Here is a 10953-nt window from a genome sequence, read left to right as displayed (position 1 = left end):
AGAGAAGTTAAGGAACTTAATGAAGTTTGGTAAATAAAAGTGGGCAAGAATTCACTCTGCGACTGTTGCCCACACTCCACAACACCTGCAAGTTCAGAAAACCATTTATTATGTAAAATCATCCATGTTGTGTATTAATGATTTTCTTTGTCATGTATTAATGTAAAATTTGTAGGTTGAGATAAATATGAATGTAAAATTCATTTGCATTGTTGGGCAAATTAGAGAGCTGAGAGGTGAAAAGAAATCATGGAGTAAATTTTGGTGAGCGCTTGAAAACACAGTTACTGTGTTTTAGTGTGTGTTACTCTACAACCCTTGGTGAAGTGTAAATTTCCAAAACGTTTGTTTTTACTTGGTGAATGAGCCATAGTCTCATATGAATTTATTTTTATGAATTAAAATTTAATCCAAAGTCTTATTTAGTTGCTCCAAGCTTTACTCTATTTTGCAGTGATTTATATTTTGTGTTTTATTAAGCCTATGTGTAATTGTGATTGCAACATCAACCTAAGTTGTTGACTTTGCCACAACCTACCCCAACCCATTTTTGAGCCAAACTCCTCTCCTTCGTCCCTATGGAATTTTTTCTAACAGATTTGTATCAATATTGACCTACTTATCATCATGAAGTTTGAGTAAATCTGGTTTTTTGTCGAAGTTTTTTTTTAACGAATATTGATATCAAAATAAAATAACCTCGTCTTTAAATCACAGTAAAAGGTGTAGAAACGAAGACATTTGAATTAATATCCATTAAAGGATACATGAAACTGTAGTATTGTTAACACAATAGCGTCTTCCAACCCAATTTAGGTTACCTAATAAATCTACCCATATGCAGTGAGGTGCACACTCGACCACCTGGTAAGATAGAGATATTTCCAGTAGCGTGAAGAATAGTTACCAACTTTGGATCCTTCTTGCATTCTCATTTTATAGTAATCTTCAATTTCTTCAACCATCCTTCATGGAAGACGCCCCGCAACCAGTGGCCACCTGCCATATTCCATCAATTCAATTCACATCAAACAATGAACAACATAGTTGAAAAATGCATGTATGAACTAACAGGAGCAACTGTGTTAACACCATAGTTTCAGAGTCCAAGCATGTCTTTTTTTGGCACAATTCATATCCACGTGAATGTTGCACTCCACCTACTTGCACTGATATCTCCAACTGCTAGAATCGATGCGACTATGGTAGGCGCTACAACTACATGGTTTCCCCTTTAAACCACCCATCACAAATTTGAGTTTGTGATTTGCGTGCCCACCAAAATCCAGCATTCCCAATAGCACCATACATTACTGATTCTGCAACTCCATTGTATGCCATGCCACTCAGTGCACACATGCTCCAGACAGGGATGACGAACAGTGAAAGCGAACAGGGATGGTTGTATTCGTTGTAAACTGTAAACATTGTTGTATTGGCTCTATACTCTAAACATGCACAATAGTCTGGTTACAGGGTCATCGTAAACGGTTTCCACCCATGAAAAGGAAGAGGATTCAGGATATTCCGATGACAATGAGATGAAACAGAAATGAAACGACGCACACATCTCTCCACCTACACAGCCGTTTGAATTTTCCAAATAATTTGATTATTATGTAATGTAGAAAGAGTGCGGCGCAATATCAACCCTCCATTTGGTATTTAGACAAAGGATATTCCAGGTTTATTCGCCTAGATTGAATCACACCCATCCAAATCAAATTAAATTAAAAAAAAAGTCAACCGTCGCACAACCATATTTGCCAATGTGATTGATAAACACTGATAGGCGTATATGAAACATATATACAACCACATTGGAATGTGGTTGATATACGCTAATAAGCTTATATCAACTAGATTAATAATTATTATGGGTATTTAGGATTATTAATAACTATATAAATATTATCAACCAGATTTAGAATTATTAATAACTATATAAATATTAACAATCAGATTATTATATATATTATATATAAATATTATAATAATAATATAAACTCCTAATATATATTAATTAATAATAAGAATAACTCATAATGATATATTATCATTATATTATTAAAATAATATAATAATATAAAATTATAAAAAAAATAACAATTATATTGTATTATTATTATAATAATAAAATATAATAATAATAATAATATTTGATTATAATATTATATTATTATACAAATACAATTATAACCAATATTATTATCATATATTATTATAATAATAACAATAAAGACCAATTATTTATTATTTATGATAATTAATAATTATACAAATAATAGCAACTATATTCTTATATATTTATATATTTATGATTATTATATTAATATTATTTGTATTTTTAATATTTATCATAGGGGTTGTATACATTGGGTTAATTATTATCGGTATTTAGGATTATTAATAACTATATAACTATGTAAATATTACAAACACTAAAATAAACATGTTTTATTTTCATGGTGAGACAATCTTTGTCAAAATGCGAAATTCAAGCATGGGACTAATGTTATAAACCCAACATTGGTAAACCCAAATATAAACACTACAAACACTAAAATAAACATGGTTTATTTTGATGGTGAGACAATTCTTGTCACAATGCGACATTCAACCATGGTTGACCATGTTTGGCTATGATTAACAATGGCTTACAATGATTGTTATTATAAACCAAAGGGAATAATAAACCCAAGGGATTGATATTATAAACCCAAATGAATAATAAACCAAAGGGATTATGAACCCAAGGGAATAATATTAAACCCAAGTGACTAATATTATAAACCCAACATTCATAAAACCAAATATAAATATTACAATGTCTATAATAAACATGATTTACTTTCATGGTGAGACAATCCTTGTCACAATGTGACATTCAACCACGGTTGACCATGTTTGATATTATAAACCTTGTTGGAATAATAAACCCAAGGGATTGATATTAAAACCCAAATGAACAATAAACCCAAGGGATTAATACTAAAACCCCAAGGGATTATGAACCCAATGGAATAATATTAAACCCAAGGGCCTAATATTATAGACCCAACAATTGTAAACCCAAATGTAAATATTACAAAGACCAAAATAAACATGATTTATTTTCATGGTGAGACAATATTTGTCAAAATGGGACATTCAACCATGGGACTAATATGGTAAACCCAAATATAAATATTACAAACACTAAAATAAACAAGGTTTATTTTCATGGTGAGACAATCTTTATTAAAATGCGACATTCAACCATGGGACTAATATTATAAACCCAAATTTGGTAAACCCAAATATAAATACTACAAACACTAAAATAAACAAGATTTATTTTGACGATGAGACAATCCTTGTCACAATGCGAGATTCAAATATGGTTGACCATGATTGATATTATAAACCTAATGGAATAATAAACCCAGGGGATTGATATTATAAACCCAAAGGAATAATAAAATTAAGGGATTAATACTAAAACCCCAAGGGATTATGAACCGAAGGGAATAATATTAAACCCATGGGACTAATATTATAAACCCAATATTGATAAACCCAAATATAAATACTACAAACACTAAAATAAACATGGTTTATTTTGATGGTGAGACAATCCTTGTCACAATGCAACATTCAAACATGGTTGACCATGGTTGGCTATGATTGACAATGGTTGACCATGATTGATATTATAAACCTAAGGGAATAGTAAACCCAACTTATTTACATTATAAACCCAAATGAATAATAAACCCAAGGGATTAATACTAAAATCCCAAGGGATTATGAACCCAAGGGAATAATATTAAGCCCAAGGGATTAATACTAAAACCCCAAGGGATTATGAACCCAAGGGAATAATATTAAGCGAAGGGACTAATATTATAAACCCAACATTTGTAAACCCAAATATAAATATTACAAAGATTGAAATAGAAATGATTTATTCATGGTGAGACAATCCTTGTGACAATGTGACATTCAACCATGGTTGACCATGATTGATATTATAAACATGAGGTAATAATAAACCCAAGGGATTGATATTGTAAACCCAAATGAATAATAAACCCAAGGGATTAATACTAAAACCCCAAGGACCCGGATGCGGGTGATTATCTGGTTAGTTAAGGTGACAAGATGGAAGGGCGGCGGATGGGCTAGCCACATGGCCGCCTGCATCCTTCCCCAACCCGCATGAGGCACATTCAAGGCACCTTGCAGGAGCCATTAAATGCGCCCCAAGGTTGAGACTGCTCCACCTCCCTCATAGCAATGGAGTCTGCAGAGCATTCTGGTATCCCTCCCCCCTTTCTCCACTGTGTTTGCCCCTACAAGCCTCTGAGCCATGCTATCGCACTGTCACAGGCTATTGTTGTTGGCTGCTAAGCTACATTAACCTAGGTAATGGATTTCATTTTTCACAAACCAGGCTCTGCAACCTAGCTATGGCTCAGCCCACCTCGGTCTATCCTTTGCATAATTACTCCACTACCTCCCTGACTGATAACCATGACTTCAATCCCGCCATGGTTTGACATAGAATTAGAAGCAGGAGGGGCGGTACACGTGCTGGAAGTGTCCGCCCTCCAGCAACTCCCAGCTTTGGCTCAACTTCCCCTGCTTCTTCAACAGACAACCCCAATCCTCTCAGCTCTTTCCCTGGCCGATATCCAAATACCAGGAGTGGAAGAGGAAGAATCCATCTTCAAGGAACTGAATGGTGGGACGTTGCAGTTCACTTAGAAAATTTTCCCCTCCCAAAGTAGCCAGCACCCCATACTACTCAATTTCGTTTTCGTAATACTCTGAACCGGCCCGTCATCACCGCTACTGTCACAATTACTTTCACTGAAGAACTGGACCAATCGGCACCTCAGGGTGCTCACAACGAAGAGCTAAACAGGGCAGCTCCAAGCCACAGAGGAGTGTGCAACCCAGGTGAAATGCAACCCAACGTTGATAGAGCCACCTTGCATGGCAAAGCACCGGCTAGCAATCAGCAAGCTATGGGGAGCATGCTTGGCGACACTCAGGCTTCGGGCAGCTGACGAGGTGACACGTTTGGCCTGCATGTGGCACGGGCAATGTTGAAACAGGCCATCCAACTCAGGGAGCAGACACGTCGGCTGAAGAGAATGACTGGTACAAATATGCATGTAGGATTGAAGAGGAACCGGCCCCGGACAACCTCTAGCCATGACACGTGGCTGCCAGGTGGCACCTTTCTTGCCAGGTCGATGATTCTCATGCTGACTGGGAATTTCTGGTTAAATTCATGTTTTATGCTTAATTCAATGCAATGTCTAAACTGTCCTTTTTCTTTTTGGTCAAAACTGTCAACCCATATGTGAGTATTTTTTATTTCCCAGACTAGTTTCCTCTCTGTTGGGGCAGTCACAGCTAAACCAAGTTATTTTGCGATGGTTGATGCTCAGTACTTTGGAGGCCAGACCTCTCTGTAATTACCTCTTTTGTATTATATTAATAGATTAATCCTACTTAGAAAAAAAAATACTAAAACCCTAAAGGAGTATGGACCCAAGGGGATAATATTAAACCCAAGGGACTAATATTATAAACCCAAATATAAATATTACAAACACTAAAATAAACATCATTTATTTTTATGGTGAGAGAATCCTTGTGACAATGTGACATTCAAGCATGGTTGACCATAGTTGGCTATGATTGGCAATGGCTTACCATGATCGATATTATAAACCTAAGGGATCTATATTAAACCCTAGGATTAATATTATAATCTATATCAATAATATTATACCCTAGGAATATGAGCACTTATATTAATAAACCCATAAGAATGATATTATAAACCCAAGGGATTGGTAAACCCAAGAGATTAGTATTATAAACTTAGGGGATTAATATTATAAGCCATAATATTACAAATTATAAATCCAAGATATTAATATTAAACTTAAAATAAATCCAAGAGATTGATATTAATTTTAAACCCGAGATATTAATATTCTAAAACAAAGGATTCATAAACCCAAGGAATTTGTATTATACGCCCAAGAGATTTAAATTAAACCCTAGGATTAATATTATAAACCTTATGAATAATATTATACCCTAGGAATATGAAACCTTAGATTAATAAACCCAAGGGATTGATATCATAAATGCAAGGGACTAATAAACCCATGGGATTACAAACGTGTAGGAATAATATTAAACATAAGGAATTAATATTATAAACCCAAGGAATTTAAATATTATAAAACTTAGGATTAACATTATAAACCTATCTCATTAATAAACCCAAGCGATTAATATTAAAAACCCAAGGGAATAACATTAAACCTTAGGATTAATAGGGATTAATCAACCATGGATTAATGTTAAACCTAAGGATTAATATTAAATCCTTTCTCACAATGCGATGTTGGACCATGGTTGAACATGATTGATTTTCATATTGAGACAATATTTGTCATAATGTGATGTTGGACCATGGTAGACCATTAATAAAACCACATATACAACCATTGTTAAATGTGGTTTAAAATGGTTGACCATGGTTGATTTTCATATTGAGACAATATTTCTCAAATCTTGTGATGTTGGACCATGGATATGAATTGCCATGGTTGATGATGGTTGAAAATTGTTTATTTTCATATTGATACAATCTTTGTCACAATGCAACGTTGGACAAAGAGACCTATCTGATTAATAAACCCGAGCGATTAATATGAAAAACCCAAGGGAATAACATTAAACCTTATGATTAATATTAAATCCTAGGAACATAAACCCTAATATTAATAAACCTAAGGGATTAATATTATAAACGAAGGGGATTATAAACTAAAGAGATTAATATTAAACCCTAATATTAATGTTATAAACCATAGGTTTAATATTAAACCCTAGGAATACAAACCCTATGATTAATATTAAAACCCTAGGATCAATATTATAAACCAAAGCGATTATTAAAAGCATTGGAATAATATTAAAAACTTGAGGGATTATGAACTGAAGGGAATAACATTAAACCCAACAATTAATATTAAACCCTAGGAATATAAACGTTAGGATTAATATTATAAAACCTTAGGATTAATATTATAAACCCGAGGAATTTATATTATAAAACTAATTGATTATAAACCTAAGGTATCTATATTAAACCTTAGGATTAATATTATAAACCATATAAATAATATTATACCCTAGGAATATGGACCCTCAGATTAATAAACCCAAGGGACGTTAGACCATGGTTGATAATGGTTGATGATGGTTGACGATGGTGATTTTGATATTGAGACAATATTTTAGTGCCAATGTGACATTGGACCATCATTGAACATGATTGACCACAGTTGACCATGATTGAGCATGATTTGAGAGAATATTTATCACAATTCGACATTTGACCATGGTTGACCATGATTGAAGATTGTTGACCATGGTTTATTTTCATATTGACATAATCTTTTTTATAATGTGACATTGGACCATGTTTCCCCATGAATGACCATGGTTGACGATGATTGACAGTGGTTTAACACAGTGGATTTCATATTGAGACAATCTTCGTCACAATGTAACATTGAAACATGGTCGACCATGGCTCACCATGATTATAAACCCAAGGGATTTATATTGAACCTTAGAATTAATATTATAAACCCTATTAATAATATTATACCCTAGGAATATGGACCCTTATATTAACAAATCGAAAGGATTAATATTATAAACCTAAGGGACTAATAAATACAATGGATTAATACCAAAAACCCAAGGGATTATAACCCAAGGGAATAATATTAAACCCAAGGGTTTAATATTATAAACCCAAGGTGTATAAACCCTAAGGTAAAATTAAAAACCCTAAAATAAACATGGTTGACTATCATTGACAATGGTTGATTTTCATATTGACACAATCTTTGTCAATGCGATGTTGGACCATGATTGAACATGATTGATTTTCATATTGAGAAAATATTTGTCACAATGTGATGTTGGACCATGGATGACCATGGTTGATTTTCATATTGAGACAATCTTTGTCCCAATGTGATGTTGTACCATGTTTGACCATGGATGACCATGGTTTTCATAATGTGACATTGGACCAAGAGACCATCTTCGTCACAATGTGACCATGATTATGGACCATCGTTGACCATGATTAAGAATGGTTGATTTTCACATTGAGCCATCTTTGGGACAATGGGACGTTGGACCATGGTTGATTTTCATATTGACCATGGTTGACCACGATTGACCATGATTGATTTTCATTTGAGACAATATTTGTCACAATGTGGCATTTTACCATGGTAGACCATGATTGAAGATGGTTGACATGGCTGATTTTCATATTGAGACAATAATTCTTATAATATGACGTTGGACCATGTTTGACCATGAATGGCCATGGTTGACGATGATTGACCATGGTTGATTATCATATTGAGACAATCTTTATCATAATGTGACGTTGGACAAAGAGACAATCTTCATCACAATGTGAACATGATATGGTTGACCATAGTTGACAATGATTGACCATGTTTGATTTTCACATTGAGACAATCTTCGTCAAAATGTGACATTGAAACATGGTTGACCATGGTCGACAATGGTTGATTTTCATGTTGAGACAGTTCTTTCACAATGTGATGTTGGACCATGTCTAACCATGATTGACGATGGTTGATTTTCATATTGACCATGGTTAACCATGATTGACCATGGTTGAGCGTAATTGACCATGATTGATTTTTATATACAATCTATGTGACAATGTGACGTTTGAATAAATATTATAAACCCTAAAATAAACATGGTTGTCCATCGTTGACCGTGGTTGATTTTCATATTCACATAATCTTTGTCACAATGCGATGTTGGACCATGGTTGGCCATGATTGATTTTCATATTTAGACAATATTTGTCACAATGTGACATAGGACCATAGTTGATTTTCATATAGAGACAACCTTTGTCACAATGCAACATTGGACCATGGTTGACCATGAATGACCATGGTTTTCATAATGTGACATTGGAGCAAAAGATAATGTTCATGACAATGTCACCATGATTATTGACCATAGTTGACCACGATAATATTATTTAATGTTATTAATATTAATAATTGAAGTTAAAATTAATATTTATAAATATTAATAATATTAAAAGTAATATTAATATTAATAATTAATGTTAAAATTAATATTTATAAATAAATGAGAGTACCTTTTAGATTAATCACATTATTAGGATTTGGTTGACATTTCGAACCAACTAATGTGATTCATCCATATTAGATGTGGTTTATCCACATTAGATGTGGTTCAAAATGTCGACCAAATCCTAATAATGTGATTAATCCGAAAGACACTCTCATTTACAATATGGATCACAAAAGCCTAATATCTAACCTTTATAAATAATATTAAAACTTAATATTAAAATTTTATTAATATTTAATGTTATTAATGTTGATGGTATATTATATTAATTAATTAATTAATATAATATCAATAATATTAATAAATTAAAATAATAATAATAGATAAGATTGTAAATTAAAAAAAATTAATATTATTTTTAATATTAAATGTTGATGATATTATTTATAATAATAATGTTAATGTCATTAATAATTTTAATATTGTTAATTAAATGTTATGAATATTAATAATTAATAATTATAAATATTAATAACTAATATTAAAATTAACATTTATAAATATTAATAATATTAAAAGTAATATTAATGTTGGTATTCATATTAATCAATTTTAATATTAATATTAATTTTGTCCACAGTTCTTGGATAGATGGTAATAAGATGCTCTATGAAGGCACTCCTTGATGTGAAGTCATTGGTTCAATTTCGTGCCAGGTTGGAGGTGATATATGAGACATGATGAAGATGTAATCCTACCAAGCTTAATTTTTTTTTATTAATATTAATATTAAAATTCAAATTCAAATAGCTTAAAAGGAAAATTTATATTATATATTATAACCTATAATGAATTTTCAAATGAAACCTACCTAAGTTATATATTATAACTTAAAACCACTATTAAAAGTTAAACAATATTATATCTTCAAAGGTAAAATTACTATCATAACTTTTTGCTCATTTGTGAGAAATCAAAACTATGTTAATATTGGTTAAATGAATATAGTGTCTTTTCTTTTCATTCCAAAGAAATCAAAACCATATTAATATTGCTAAAAGGTAAAATTATTATCACCATTTTAAAATTGGTTTTAAAACCATGTTAACCACATGATTAGTTAATGTAAATTTATAATCATGGAAAATTTTAAGGGTGAATGTTTACCCTTTGGGGAAATTAAGGGGTTTTAAATTTTTAGTGGGCAAATATTTTGTATCATAGTACTTTTTTACAAATCACCTCAAATAGCCCACCTTATTTTAAGGGAGAGGGTAAAAAAGGTAAATTTAGCCCTTGAAATTAGGAGTTACAACCTTCCATTCGCCCTAATTTTCAAGAATAGGTTTTATTTAAGTGAGTAGTACGGGCCAAATACCATATTTATAAAAGAGGTATGGTAAATTAATAAAAATATAAATAAATGAGGGTTATGGTAAATAAATAAAACATTTGTTATATTTGCTCCATAAGTCACCTTATATACATGCAAGGGTGTAAACAAATAAAAATATAAGTAAAGTGGAGGTATGGTAAATAAATAAAACATCTTTTTATATTTACTCAAAAGGTAACCCTCGTTCTATTTATGAAGGCTCAAAAAAGAGGGTTTATTTAAGTGAATCCTATGGGCCAAATACCATATTTGTAAAAGAGGTATGGTAAATTAATAAAAATATAAATAAACGAGAGGTATGGTAAAAAAATAAAACATTTTTTTATATTTACTCCATAAGTCACCTTATATTTACATGCGTTATATTT

Source organism: Pinus tabuliformis, chromosome 3_2 (genome assembly GCF_031772625.1).
Source record: "Pinus tabuliformis cultivar Carrire ecotype Pingquan chromosome 3_2, CPIR1, whole genome shotgun sequence".
NCBI classification, from domain to species: domain Eukaryota; kingdom Viridiplantae; phylum Streptophyta; class Pinopsida; order Pinales; family Pinaceae; genus Pinus; species Pinus tabuliformis.
The sequence above is the reverse complement of the archived record's forward strand: the minus strand, read 5'-3'. Positions refer to the sequence as shown.